Genomic DNA, 14,968 nt, shown 5'->3' on the forward strand with positions numbered 1-14,968 from the left:
GAAAATATTCAGTGGCAGTAAAACCATTCACAAGAACAGGAAGAAACTAGATAGAGTCATTTTCAGTTAAAGTCACTCCCCAGTTCACAAGCATCGCCGCTGAATTTTGAAAAGGGGAAGATGTGATAAAATAGTGTCGCTTCTCCACTTACGAAAAATATGCATGACTTGACTTTCCCTGCAGAGCTCATGAACGAAAGGCTCGAGGTCCTGAAGGCAGGTCCTGGGGGGCTGGGGGAGGGCCCACACGTGGTTGGGAAGGACGCGGAGGGCTCTCACCCCCTTTCTCTCCTTTCACAAGTCAGTACCTCTTCTCACGGGAGCTTCATTCATGTAAGATGAAAGATCATTGTGCGTCGCCAAGTTATTTTCCCCTGGCCTAGGGGACCAAAGTGTGTTCTGATGGTGACAAATAATGGCCCTTGGGAATGATGTGTCTGGGAGAGCTTATCGGGAGAGCGATTCAGTAAATAAAAACACACTACCTTCCACAACCTGGTTGGTTCGAACAAGCCTATTTTATTTTTATTGACTGACTGATTAAACTGCTTGGGGTGACATTGGTCAATATGAACATGTAGGCTTCAGGGTGGGTCCCCATGCTACCAGATCTGAATATTAAACGTGTACCCACCACCCAAAGTCAAATCTTCTCCTGTCACCTTATATTAGGACTCCTTCTCACCCGACCCCTGGCAAGAACGATATGATTTCACTCACATGTGGGATATGAAACTGAAACTCATGAACATAAACAGCAGTGTGGTGATTGCAAGAACAAGCCTGTTTTAGTAACACATTTGCTCAATTTGTTTATAAACAACGATAGTGGTTTTGAATATTTACCTTTTGGGGAGAGAGGATGAGAGTCATTCATAAGGGCAGCTGAGCAGTTTAATTAAATTCCTGTCATCTAAACTATATGACATAGCAATTTCCAAGTAGGCTTTGTAGTGGACAGAGAGCTGACGGAGAGGTGGTCCTTAGGACCCTCACCCACCGTGTACATGTAACCTATTTAAAGGTAGACTGTGATCTCCAATATTGTTAAAGGTAGCATTCCATTTTGCTTCCTAGAGGGATGCATAGTAGCAAAAAAGAATCACTGTATCACCTCATACCTGTTAGAATGTCTACTACCAACAGGGTGAGAGATAAGAAGTGTTGGTGAGGATGTGGAGAAAAGGGAACCCTTGTGCACTGTTGGTGGGAATGTAAATGGGTGCAGCCACTAGAAACCAGTATGGAGGTTCCATAAAAAATTAAAAATAGAACCACCATAGGATCCAGCAGTCCTTCTTCTGGGTATATAGCCAAAGGAAATAAAATCACTATCTGAAAGAGATATCTGCACCCCCATGTTCCTTGCAGCATCATTCACAATAGCCACGATATGGAAACAACCTAAGTGTAGAAATACATAAAGAAAATGTCATATATATATATATATATATATATATATATATATATATATAAAATTCCATCGTGAGAAAGAAAGAAATCCTGTCATTTGTAACAACGTGGATGGACAAATGGCAGAGAAAGACAAATACTGTATGATATCACTTATATGCAGAATCTAAAGAAGTTGAACTCATAGAAACAGGGTAGAATGGTGGTTACCATGGGCCGGGGAATGAAGGAAATGGGGAGATATTGGTCAAAGGGTACAAACTTCCAGTTACAAATGGCAGAAGTTCTGGGGACCGAGGTACAATGTGGTGACTCTAGTTATTATACACTTGAAAGTCGCTAAGAGTAGAGCTTAAAGTTCTCACCACAAAAAAAAAGGTAACTATGGGGGGGTGATAGATGTGTTAACTAACCTTGTTGTGGTAATCACTTTGCAATATGTAAGTATATTCAATCATCATACCATACACCTTAAATCTGTACAATGCTATGTGTCAATTAAATACAAATAAAGCTGGAAAAGTAGGAAAAAAAGAACTGTAATTTTGAAGTCTTTGGATCCTTTAAATCAGATATTTTCAACATGTAGCAAAGTATGACAGGCCTATGCAATTCTATACAACAGGCCATAGTTTCATTTTTCACCCTATGTGGCTAAGACCAAGAACACAGTCATTGAATTAGAACTTAAAAACCGGGTATCCTATGAATCACTAGATAGGAGGGGCTTCTGTTGGCACAGAATGTCACCCTCCACTCCCAACCCGAACTGAAAAACTCGTGGGCCATGAAGCTTGTATTTAATGGTTCCCCAAATACATACCGAACCTGGCCAGGTCTCACTATCTCCATTTATATCTCCCGAATCCAGACCACCTTCATCTCTTGCCTTAACCAGCCTCTGTCACTTCCTTCCACTCTTGCCTCTTATAGTCTACTAGAGGCCCGGTGCACAAAATTTGTGCATGGGTAGGGTCCCTAGGCCTGGCTGGCAATCAGGGCCAATCTGTGGGGCGATGAGTGGGATGATTGCCCCCCGCCTCCGCTCGTACCCACCTTGACTGGCCTGGGGCCTGTGGACAGCTCCTGCATTGAGCATCTGCCCCCTGGTGGTCAGTGTGCATCATAACGACCGGTCGTCCCGCTGTTTGGTTGATTTGCATATTAGGCTTTTATTATATAGGATTCACCACATAGCAGCAAAAATATGCCTTTCAATTAAAAACCTAAGTCCACATGTGGCATGTACATTCCAACCCCAGCATCCCCTCTGAGTCTATCACCTACCACTCTCCTGGCATGAGGACCTCAGGTTTCACGCTGGAACCTATCAGCTACCTTCCTCAGGAATTTGGTCCTGTGGTTCCTCGCCTGAAACACTGTCCCTGGGTATTCTCAAGCCTTCTTCCCTTTCTTCAGGTGTCTGCTCAAAAACATCAACTGCTCAGATGAATCTTCTAGGACCAACGAGTCTAAAATAGCTGCCCCGTGACTCTCCCCATTTTTATTTTTCTCATGGCTCATCCCCGCCTGACAGTGGATTAAATGTCTCTCTGCTTATTTCTTGTGTCATCGAGGAGGTAGGCAAAATAAGGGCTGTCACTGTCTTATTATGTGTCACCTCTGCTACTAAAAGCCAATTGAATAATCTCTCAATAAACATTTTGTGAATGAATATTTACAATTTTCAGAGTTCTGTAGGAGCTGTAAGCATATTGTATTTTATTTTAATAATTGGCAATTCAGTAACTGCATTGGGGAAATAAGGCAAGAAACGAAGGAGAAAAGCTGTGGTCAAAATTCAAAATCTAAACACTCTTTTAATAAGGAAACATTTCTTGAATGAAAGAAGGCAATGGGAAGGAAAAGATGAATGAAAAAAAAAAGTGTTTAATAGCTGAAACAATAAATGCCAAAAATGCTGAGGGCAACATGAAAAAGAAAATCCTTTTTCATATATAGTTTGACAATTTCTGCTTTGGTCATAGATCAAAATTGACAGTGACATTTACACAGTGAAACACGGGTGCCTGTAGCTAGGAGGGAATTCAAATGCAACTTAGCTGGTCTCCAATGTGGTTTTTAAAATGGAAATGGAACGTAATCTAAATGGAGATTTGTCCCAGTTTGGTTTTGTTTCACAATTTGAAAATATTCATTAGTTTAGTAGACTGCTGTTTTAATGCCAGGCTTTTTCACTTCAACCTTCATCTTGTACCCTCAACTTTTCATAAATGCAAATATCCATTTACATTATAACTGGAGCATGAACTTAAATTACCTTTAAGGAAGTGGACTGCACACACGTCCCCCACGGCCTTCCTCCATCTTATTTTAATTTTTTTTTTAAAGGGCTGCACTTCCTCCTATGCACTAATCCCCTTCCCTAGCGTTGGCCCTTCTAAGAGACTTTACTTACACAACCTTTCAAAAGCCATCAAAGACCATTTTCATTCACAGCTAAAAAATGTGTTGGCAATTATATGTTAGCAGGTTATTATTTACATATACATTTAAGAAAATTCTCACCCTAGAACAGGGGTCCTCAAACTATGGCCCGCGGGCCACATGCAAATACAAATATTGTATTTGTTCCCATTTTGTTTTGTTTTTACTTCAAAATAAGATATGTGCAGTGTGCATAGGAATTTGTTCATAGTTTTTTTTAAACTATAGTCCGGCCCTCCAACAGTCTGAGGGACAGTGAACTGGCCCCCTGTTTAAAAAGTTTGAGGACCCCTGCCCTAGAATATGTTTTTCATTGATTCTTGAAAGGGAGGAAGGGAGAGGGAGAGAGAGAGAGAGAAACATTGATCGGGTGCCTTCCATAGGTACTCTGACCAGGGATGAAACCTGCAACCTGGGTATGTGCCCGATGAGGAACTGAACCTGGGACCCTTGGGTACACCATACGACACTATAACCAACTGAACAGTATCAGCCAGGGTGATTTAGATGTCATTTACTATTACAACCATAAGACTATTGTCTCTGTTATCCTTTAGAATTTGACTTTCCGTAAGTTTTGACTGTCTCTTGTCTTGAAAGTGACCAGGCTACAGTACAGTAGTTCTTGACAAAGTCAGTCATCTGGGAAATTAAATGTTCTCTTTTTGACTGATTTTGTTTGAAATTACCTTCTATTTTAGATTTCATTATCCCTTTCAAATAACAGAACCAATGTCCTCTACCACTGTGTCTAACAAAAACTTTAAAACAGAAAGTCAGCAACTTGAATCTCACGTTGACTAGCAAGTGCACAACACCAATTTAAGCATCGCTGGGTGAAAGATAGATAAAAACCCAGCCAGACAAGATAGAGGGGAGGACAGTGCCCCACACACTTCCAACTTTCTCACCTTCTAGCTCACGGTAACGCTTTGAAGCTACAGAAGGAAGATACTGGAAATACTTCTTTTTAATTTCTTAGAAGAAGAAAAAAATGACATCATGAAGCAATCAACACCTTAACTGACTCTGGACCATAAAGCTGTTCATTACTGAACACGACCACCACTATCATTTTACTTAAAAAAAATAAAAACAATGTGATAATATCATCTTTTCAGTGGCTCCATGGCTTCAGAAAAATGGAGAACTCGGAGTTGTGTGAGCTGTTCACAGTCTGGGGGCCCAAGTAGAGACTTTGAACACTGATGCCCAACTCTCGCAGAGCAATCACCTGTGCTCAGTCCACTCATTCCCACGATGTAGAAACTGAAGCTCACAGAGGTCACCTTGGAGCAGAGACTCTGGCTGAACCCAGAAGTCCCCCAGATCTCCAGCCGCTCCAGTCAACAGCTTCCTTATAAAGTGGGCTGACTAAGCGACAGGCACTGGTTTTTGTCCATTTTAATAAAACCTCATGCAGTATGTAGGCCACTGTGAACTCTAAGAGAAGTTACTTCAGCAAAGAATGACAGTGGAAAATTGGAGACGAACGGAGAGATTGAGATTCAAGTCACAAAGGATGAGGACAGCTCAATTTAACATTAGCCACGTGACATACCCCCCCCCCCCCATCACCCTGTTGGTTTCTCTTCTTTACGCTTTGAAATGAAGAGCCCACTGGCTAAAAATAAACGTAAAATGGGGAATTCTATCATGGTTATTTCCTACCTTACAGCTAGTTCTCAAATCTTAAGCAACTTGTTGGGTACAGGTCTGAAAACGGGCAAATAAAAGCAGCACGAGTTAGCAAAGTTAGCTCTTTTTCCAGAGCCCTGAAGTTCACTGTCATCAGTTTTCACCACGGTGAAGTCCGTGTTGAGGGTGGGGGACATAAGTCCTTTGCTCTGGGTAACCATTCCTAAAGGATACTTCTGAAAACAAGGAAAAGGGCCGCACCTGCTAGTATTTCCAGTGGCAACAGGTATATGAAAAACACCGAACATTCTCTTTCTAAGCTGGGACCTTGACCACTTTGCTTTTCATTATTGTAACCTAGACAAGCAGTGACTTTAAGTTAAGAAGGAACGGGAACATAAGGTAGCAAGGCATGGTGGTTAAATATACAGATTTGGGAACTGAACTGCTAAGTTCCTATTAAAACCTATCCCATATGGTAGTATGAGAATTAAATGAATTCACAAACGGCAGAATACCTGAAATGAGGCCTGAAATTATAGAAAAGGTACTAAATAAAGAAACTGCGTTTAGAACGTTTTCTAGATTATTCTCTTTTAAGAGTGATGTTCAACCTAGTGTGTTTCCAAAAAAAAAGTATTTAATTTTTTTAAAAACCTCCTTTAGAAAAAGAGATGTTAAACTATGTGGAAAATACACCAGAAGCACAGAGACTCGCCTGTAATCGGCACCACCAGTAAAGATTGATCAGAGATAATCGTTCCTCGCCTTTCTCAGTCAATACCGAGAGGCTTTCTTTTCGGCCCATGTGCATATACATTACCTATACATTGTCTGCCTGGCCGACATGGCTCAGCGCTTGAGCATCAACCTATGACCCAGGAGGGCACATGCCCAGGTTCAAGCTCGATCCCCAGTGTGGAGTGTGCAGGAGGCAGCCGATCAATGACTCCCGCATCATTGATGTTTCTCTCTCTCTCTCCCTCTCCCTTCCTCTCTGAAATCAAAGAGAATATCTTTAAAATTTAAAAAAATGCATATACATTGTCATTCAATAAATGAAGACATTCCACATGCCCAAATTTCATAACCAGATTATTTTTCATTTAACCTCAGAGAATTTTAATACAATGAAGTGAACAAACAGAAATACCCAAACAAGGAGATGAAGCCTCAACTTTGAAATTTTTGTTATCTTCCTATCCCCAAAGTCTAGAGAATTGGGGATTAATTATTCCAGACACTTGGGTTTCATTTGGCCTAAGGAACCGCAGAGCCACACAGAGTCAGACCTGCAAATGAGTTCCCAGCCTCTAAAACACAGGCTTGCCCTTCCCCCTTCCTTCAGTTCAGAAATAAGTCCCCCAGATCCTAGTCAACAGGAGCTGGCTCAGGAACAGGGTACAAAACAGGGGGTGTCTTCTTACCAGTACTACTGACTATCTGCCAACAACACCAAAAGAAACTCAATGTAGTCCTAGCTGGGTTTGCTCAGGGGATAGAGCGTCAGTCTGTGGACTGAAGGGTCCCAGGTTCAATTCTGGTCAAGGGCACATGCCTGGGTTGTGGGCTCGATCCCCAGTAGGGGCCATGCAGGAGGCAGCTAATCAATGATTCTCTCATCATTGATGTGTCTCCCTCTCCCTTCCTCTCTGAAATCTATATATATATATATTTTTAAAGGGAACCAAAAAAAAAGAAACTCAGTGTACAACATGGCCCATAGCATGTGTGTGCTCTCTGCAGAGCCCTGGAGTACACTGTCACGGAGGACTCATGGCGGTGAAGTTGGCACTGAGAGGCGTGGGCCAGCGGACTGTCATCAGTGCACTGGGTTCGGGCCAGCCCAACAGGCCTTGCATACAACAGGGCTCAGTAAATCAGAGCTTGCTCAATGGATGAGCCGGCGAGAAAGGAAGACGTATGATCTGATGCTCTGCTCTTCCACTGGACTGAAAGTTCCTGGACTAGAGGAACCGTGTACCAGCTACACTAGTGTACTAGTGTAAAAATCCCCGGTGACACCTAACCCAGTGCCTCCTCTTTCTAAAGCACACGTCTGCTCCCTGAAGTTCTGAAATCAGACAGAGGCTCCACGGGAACGTATTACCTGCGTGAACATAGGCAAGTTTCTCACTTCTCACAGCCTCCACTCCCTCACCTGTGAATAGGCATCACAGAACCCGGTAAGTAACAGCTGTCATTATTTTTCAGATCAGGTCATTACTATCAAACAACTTATAGGTCAGGCACTGTGATGCATGAAATAATGGCGACGTGTGATTAAATGATAAGAATTATCTCCAAGGAGTCAACAATGATAAAATAACAAGATCCGGGAGAGTAGCTAGATTCTTCTCTAAGAAGGAAATGCCTTTATTTTCCAATCACTTTACTCCTCTGTACCCTTAAAGCAGGCCTGCAATGACTTTTCCCATTGCCACGGTACCCATGCACATCTGGGCCAACACTCCGTGGAGCGCTTTGTTTCATGTTTTCAAATGTCTATTTCGTGCCGAATTACTTCCTGGGCCTAAATAGTGTTTTTTCTAAAATTGGGTAAACTGTTTGCGGGCAGGTCACCTGACTGTTTGTCTCCACACTCACCAGCACCCGGGGCCTGGTTAGGATCAACTGGAGCTGCTCTCGCCTTGTAACTGGCCAGCGAACACCACTGGCAGAATTGCTATCTCCGGAGGACTTAATTGGATGAAGCAATTTTCCTCACTGTTGAGAATACTGTTATCAGAAACACAATTAAACTGTGACACCAATTTAGGATCACAAACTACTCGGCTGGAAATATTTAGCCGCTGAAGAACACTCAGGAAGGCCTCGTGGGTGAATGACGTGGCAGCCCGACTCCTGCTCTGTGCCAGGGGGATGGGCATGCCATTGCCACCTCCCACTGTGTCCCAATCCTCCCTCTAAAAATGGGGGCAAAGACTCAGGGTTTACCTGCAGCAACCAGTGCCTACACGCCTCCTCAAGGCAGTAACTGTCACCATGGTTTTAGGTTCCTGGTCCTATCACACATGAAGAATATATGATGGCTCTAGCATCTACTTTGGTGACACCACCAATGTGCTCTAATAAACAGAGCCATGTTGGATTCCCACGTGGGACAAACACCACACCATCACGTGGTCGCATCCCCTGGCTCGTCTGGTCCTACGATGCTGTAGTGATAATACAGTCTCAACAGGGACTCGAGGCCTGTTGTATTTCAGAGTCTGTGATGACCTAACCTGAGGCGAGGCTGAAAACTTATGTTAAGAAATCAGCAGCAGATCTGGACTTCCTGTTCAGTGTTTTCTAAACGCTCAGCCAATTTCCAGAGGCCTGACATAATTATGATTCCTGAACTGCCTGTGTGAGCTCTGTGGTGTTTTAAAAAAAAATTAGTGTACAATTTCCAAATATTTACAACTCTTGCCCTAATGTGAGAGTTTCTAAAGTCATCCCCCCACTGGTTTGGTAAAAGCTTCCCCGTCTCCTCTCAACATATCTGATGTCCAATGTACTTGTGAGCCTTCCCACTGTCTCTTGGCCAGAAACTCCTGTCCCACCTCATTCCTTTGTCTGTTATGCGTCTTTTAAGACTCAGCTGAGACCTTAATCATCCTCTTTTTTTTGTAAATCCTCACTTGAGGATATTTTTTCCATTGCTTTTTAGAGAGAGTAGAAGGAAGGGAAGGAGAAGAAGGACAGAGAAAGAGAAAGAGAGAGAGAGAGAGAGAGAGAGAGAGAGAGAGAGAGAGAGAGAGAGAGAGAGAGAGAGAGAAACATTGATGTGGGAGAGACACATCAATTGGTTGCCTCTCACAGGAGCCCTGACAAGGACCAGGGATCAAACCTGATCTTGACTGGGATTCAAACCCTCCACCCTTTGGTGTGTGTGCTGCCACACTCTAATGACAGAGCTACACTGGCAAGGGCTTAATCATCCTCTTTATAAGTCTTCCCCTAGACCCTGCTACATCATCAACATACGATATCGCATTTTTTGTTGAGATGCCCATCTCATATCATTATCAGGTCCTAAAGGCAGGGACCATGTTTAGTACATCTATTTTTTTTATTATTAAATATATTTTATTGATTTTTTACAGAGAGGAAGAGAGAGAGAGAGAGAGTTAGAAACATCGATGAGAGAGAAACATCGATCAGCTGCCTCCTGCACATCCCCCACTGAGGAAGTGCCCACAACCCAGGTACATGCCCTTGACCGGAATCGAACCCGGGACCTTTCAGTCCGCAAGCCGACGCTCTATCCACTGAGCCAAACCGGTTTCGGCTAGTACATCTTTATAGCCCCAGTGCCTAGCACCTGAGCAGCAGATTGTTAGCACGTACTTACTTAGTAGACTGAACGGAACTACTAGGTTTTAAATGAAACCAACAAGTGCCAGTGAGTGATCAGACTCTGTTTACCTGGACAAACAAGTCTGACAGTCAAACCCCTGTTGCCCGGGGCTAGTTCAGTGACAGACCGATCTCACTGGGACAGATCTCACCTGCCCTGAAAGCCCAGCGGAAGGCCTTTGGAAGAGGGAATCGTGAAATCATACTTATCAAAATCGATAGCTGTCCTGAATGATACATATTAACTGGAAAAGTTGCAAATGGTACGGGAAAATACAAGGACGGATTAAGAACCACCTGAAACTCCACCACAGAGAGCTTGCCATTGTTCATGTTTTGGTGAACAGCCTTCCAGACATTTCTTTTATGCACAGAATTTGACTCAACTCTAAACAAAGCAAACTGACAAACAAGGTATGCTGGGTAAAGCCAGCATCTTCCTTAGGGAATAAAGTAGGTAACAATGGTACAACTACAGGTGGTGTCAGATGGGTACCAGCCTTGTCCGTTAATATAAGTACCGAATCACTATGTTATAAACCTACAACTAACATAACATTGAATGTCAACTCTAACTAGGAAAAATTTTTTTTTTTTAAGTCAGCATCCTCAATTCCAGCCACAGTCCCATTTCTTTAAAAAAGAAAAAAAATTTTTTTTATTGATTTCAGAGAGGAAGGGAGGAGAGAGATATAGAAACAGCAACGATGAGAGAGAATCATTAATCGGCTGCCTCCTGCACGCCCCACACTGGGGATTGAGCCCACAACCCGGGCATGTGCCCTGACTGGGAACTGAACTGTGACCTCCTGGTTCATTGGTCAACGCTCCAACACTGAGCCATGCTGGCTGGACCAGTCCCACTTATTTAGTTAACTGCACCGGCATGGCTCTTAGCTTCAGTTTCCTTTTGTATCAAGCGGGGGAAATAATGATAATCACAAAGAAAAAGGCCTTACAAACTGTAAAGTATGAGTCAAACTAGTCTTTTGATTGAAAGATAACACATATTCACACACCTCGCACAGAACAGAAGCTGGTTTCTGCACAAACCCATCAAACACGTCTCCTGCCCTTACGGTTCTTCTTCAGGCTCAGTGGAAACAAAAATGGGTGGGGGACGATTTCCTCGCTGACCTCTGGGAAATCACAACACCAGAAGTCAACAGAAACCTCCCAGTCCAGCACAAAAGTTACGCTGGAGGCAGCTAAGGACCATCACGAATCAGCGCAGAGAGATGAGCCAGTTAGTATGCGCCTCCTCATCTGCCCAGCTGCAAATCTCGGCCTCTCTGATGGTTCTGGGCACCCGAAACCCTCCTCCCAGCCGAGCGCACCTCCCACCTCTGCACAGTCAAAGCAGAAAATGGGGGCAGCTGCCTCAGCCCCACCCCTTTTCTCTTCGATTCAGAAAGAAGTAAACTCCCAAACTGAAACCTGAAAAGAAGTTCTAAACACCACCACGGCCTTTCAGTGACTTAAACCAGCACTACCCAGTACCAACGGAATGGGAATCACACATGCACTTGGAAGATTTCTAGTAGCCACGTTAAGTTAAAAAGAAACTGGTGAAGTTAATTTTTAAAATGTTACATTTAACCCAATATGTTCAAAATATTATCATTTCAACATGTAACACAAAAATTATTAATAAATGCCCTAGCCCGAGTGGCTCAGTGGATAGAGTGTTGGCCTGTGGACTGAAGGATCGCAGGTTCGATTCAGGTCAGGGGCATATACCTTGGTTGCAGGCTCGATCCCCAGTAGGGGGCGTGCAAGAGGCAGTCGATCAATGATTTTCTCTCATTGATGTTTCTATCTCTCTCCCTCTCCTTTCCTCTCTGAAATCAATAAAAATATATTTTAAAAAATTATTAATAAGCTATTTTATATTCTTTTCTTCATACTAAGTCCTCAAAATGCTGTGTATACCTGACACTGACAACATACCTCACTTAGGACCAGTTATATTTCATGTGCTCAACAGTCACATGTGACTAGTGGCTACAGTATTGAATGGCACAGAGTTAAATATTATTTTCCCTGTTACTGTCTCATAAACACAAACAGACGAATTAATCTCCACTGTACACAGAAATTATTATAGGAAAAAAACAGTGATTTATTACTTTGCCTCCAGCTGCTTGGAATCTGGAATCTGACATATTTGAATTTGATAAATTTTCTCATTTAATCTTCACTATCACCTGTGAAGTTGGTCTCTACAGTATTTCAGATGAGTAACAGTTTGGCATGACATCACACACACACACACACACACACACACACACACACACTCACCTGTTACATGTTCTTAATTTATGTAGCCAAAGATCAGAACAGAACCGAAGTCACGCAGCAATATAGAGCCCAAGTGAACGAAATCAGCCAAATTCTTGCTTCACTGCTGCTCTTTTATGCTCAGTTTTACACCACGATCCCAGAAGAAACTTCTATAGTATTCTAAGCACTTCCACTTCAGGGAGTAGTACTTATAAACATTAGACTCTCTTGGTCCTTAAGCCAAACTCAGCACCAATCAAGGTCACCTGGTCATATGGGGGAACTGACATGGTCAGGGCTCAACCTGATCGCCCTGCCTCCAGCTCCTGGCATCCTGTGTCCTCGCAGGACCATGCAGTCCCTGCCTTCGGGGGACTCACCAGCTCCTAACAGAGATGACACATATAAACACACAATGGAAGATCAGACATATAAACAAATAAACCCAGTGTGTAAGTACAGTAGGAAGGAGAGAACTTTGTGAAGGTGTTAGGAAAGTTTCATGCAAGTTTAGGTGAAGTTCGGGAAAAGAGCAGGACTTAAGGAGCTGAAGGCAGGAGCCAGGGACCAGGCCAAGCAGAGGTGATGGTGCAGCGGGGGGCCTGGAGGACAGGGAGTGTGCGATGAGGATGCAGGTGAGCTGTCAGTCTGGCTGGAGGACAGGGAACATGACGGACAGAGTATGAAACGAGGCTGCAAAGTTAGGCGTGAGCCATTTCCATGTTCACTGAGTATTTAGGATTTCACCAGCTGAGAAGTAGGGGCAATAGAAAGTTCTGGAGCAGGAGCACTGACACGACACAGGTGTACTTTTGAAAATCGGACACAACCTGACGTAGTGCAAGAAATGGACATTTAAAAACAAGCAAAGAACAAATACACAATAAAGGGGGTTCATGGAGATCAGGCGAGAGGACACTGCACTATTCTGGGGTACAAGCTACCCCAACCTAAATTCTGGTGGTGGCAGGAAAACTGATGCTGAGAGAAAGCTGAGATTCATAGGATCTGGGAACTGGAAGGGACAACGTCCTCAGGTTGAAAGCCTTTTCTGGACTGGTAATCCTCATGCAAATAGGAAAGTCAACAGAACTAACAAGTTTTCCCCTCGTCGGAGGAGCTCAGAAGAGATAGTGACCTCAGGTTTGATATATTCATTTCCCGAACCTGTTCTATGCACCTACTTTAATAGACTAAGTGGATGACTGCTGAAAGAAATCCAGTAAGCACCTGGCTTTCCTTAGAAGTTGCTTAACTCGTTTATGATAACGTGAACTTGCTGGTCATTTATTTTATGCAAACTGGTCTTGGCAGTCTGCTCAGCTGTCCTCTGAATGACCTCCCAGATCTGCAGGCCATTCTTCACATCTGCCCTGACCAATGAGGGAAGGGAATTCCCATCTGGAGATGAGCTTCTGGCCTGGATTTTACTTCTGAAAGGGCCACAGTATGTAAGGCACAACTCTAGATCCAAAACTTGCTATGCTTTGGTATTTAAAATGACAGAAAGTCTCTGGGTAAATGTCAGTGGTAAATTTCCGCGTCGATGACCTGAATTCTATGAAATCTAGAAATCAAGGCGCCCATTTCTCACTCAATCCTTCATGGTGGCATAGTCTACATAAACTCTGTCTCACACTTCTGGAGTGGTCAGTCTCCCAAATAAACCAAAATATCACAGAGATCAAACTGCTTCATAAAAACAGAAATTACCATCTGTCAAAACACATTGCTTGATCAATGCTCCCCAGCATGTCCTTGGAAGCTACAAAATTAAATTAACACCTTTAGGAAAAGGATCGAATGTGTGTGCGCACACATACTCCAGAGCTGGCCCCAAAATACACCACGCTTCACAGACTTTGTCAACAGGTCAGCAACACATGGTAATAACATTTTCAAACATTTAAAAACATTTAGCTTTTAAAAAGTGAATGAGGCTACTTTATTCATTAAAAAAAGAATGCGTGGTGTACAAAGCAGAATATAACTGCCCAGGTTGGAATATAATCTGGTCATGGACTTCTCGTTGCCTCCCTCAATGGGTGTGGGGACCAGTCTCCAAAGAAGGCCCCCAACAATTCCTCCCCGCCCTGTGGCACAGACCCAGGAGATGGAGAGCCTCTGGGCTCCCCTGACGCTGGCTGGGTCTTGTGACTGGTGCCAAAAGTGACATTCTTGGACCTCCAGGCCCAGGCATTAGGCTGACGGCTTCTACTTTATCTCTTAGAAGCACACACCCATGTGAAAAGTTGGACGACCCAGCCACAAAGAGGTCTAGGGGACAGGGAGGCCTAGAGCCTGGTTGGTCCGTTGAGCCGAGTTGCATTCCTAGCTGGATGCATCTGCATGACTGAGCTCAGGCAAAAACAGCAGATGAAACCCAGCTACCCCATAGATTCATGTGCCGCTTCAAGCCACTAAGTTTGGGGTACTTTGTTACACTGAAACAATGGGTGACAAAAGATATCAAACGGGCATGGCTGGTGTGGTTCAGTGATTGAGCATTGACCCATGAACCAGGAGGCCACAATTCGATTCCCAGTCAGGGCATGTGCCCGGGTTGCGGGCTTGATCCCCAGTAGGGGCTTGTAGGAGGCGCCGATCAATGATTCTCTCTCATCACTAATGTTTCTTTCTTTCGCTCCCTCAGCCTTCCTCTCTGAAATTAATAAAAATACATTTTAAGAAAAAAGATATCAAATGGTTAAAAGTGGTCCATCCAGATCTATCATTCACCTGTGATCATACTGGCTATTGTACACTTCCACTGCTTGCAAACAAATGTCAATGGAGAAACACAGATAGGACCTGCTCTTGT

At 43.5% G+C, this 14,968-nt stretch overlaps 1 protein-coding gene across 3 annotated transcripts in view; it reads right to left on the reverse strand.

Annotated features, from left to right (window-relative positions):
* The window catches only part of CUNH1orf21 (chromosome unknown C1orf21 homolog), a 176,102-nt gene that overhangs the window by 88,950 nt on the left and 72,184 nt on the right, over positions 1 to 14,968 (reverse strand). The gene's annotated exons all lie outside the window — the stretch shown is intronic.

Source organism: Myotis myotis, unplaced genomic scaffold (assembly GCF_014108235.1).
Source record: "Myotis myotis isolate mMyoMyo1 unplaced genomic scaffold, mMyoMyo1.p scaffold_m19_p_18, whole genome shotgun sequence".
Classification (NCBI taxonomy): Eukaryota; Metazoa; Chordata; class Mammalia; order Chiroptera; family Vespertilionidae; genus Myotis; species Myotis myotis.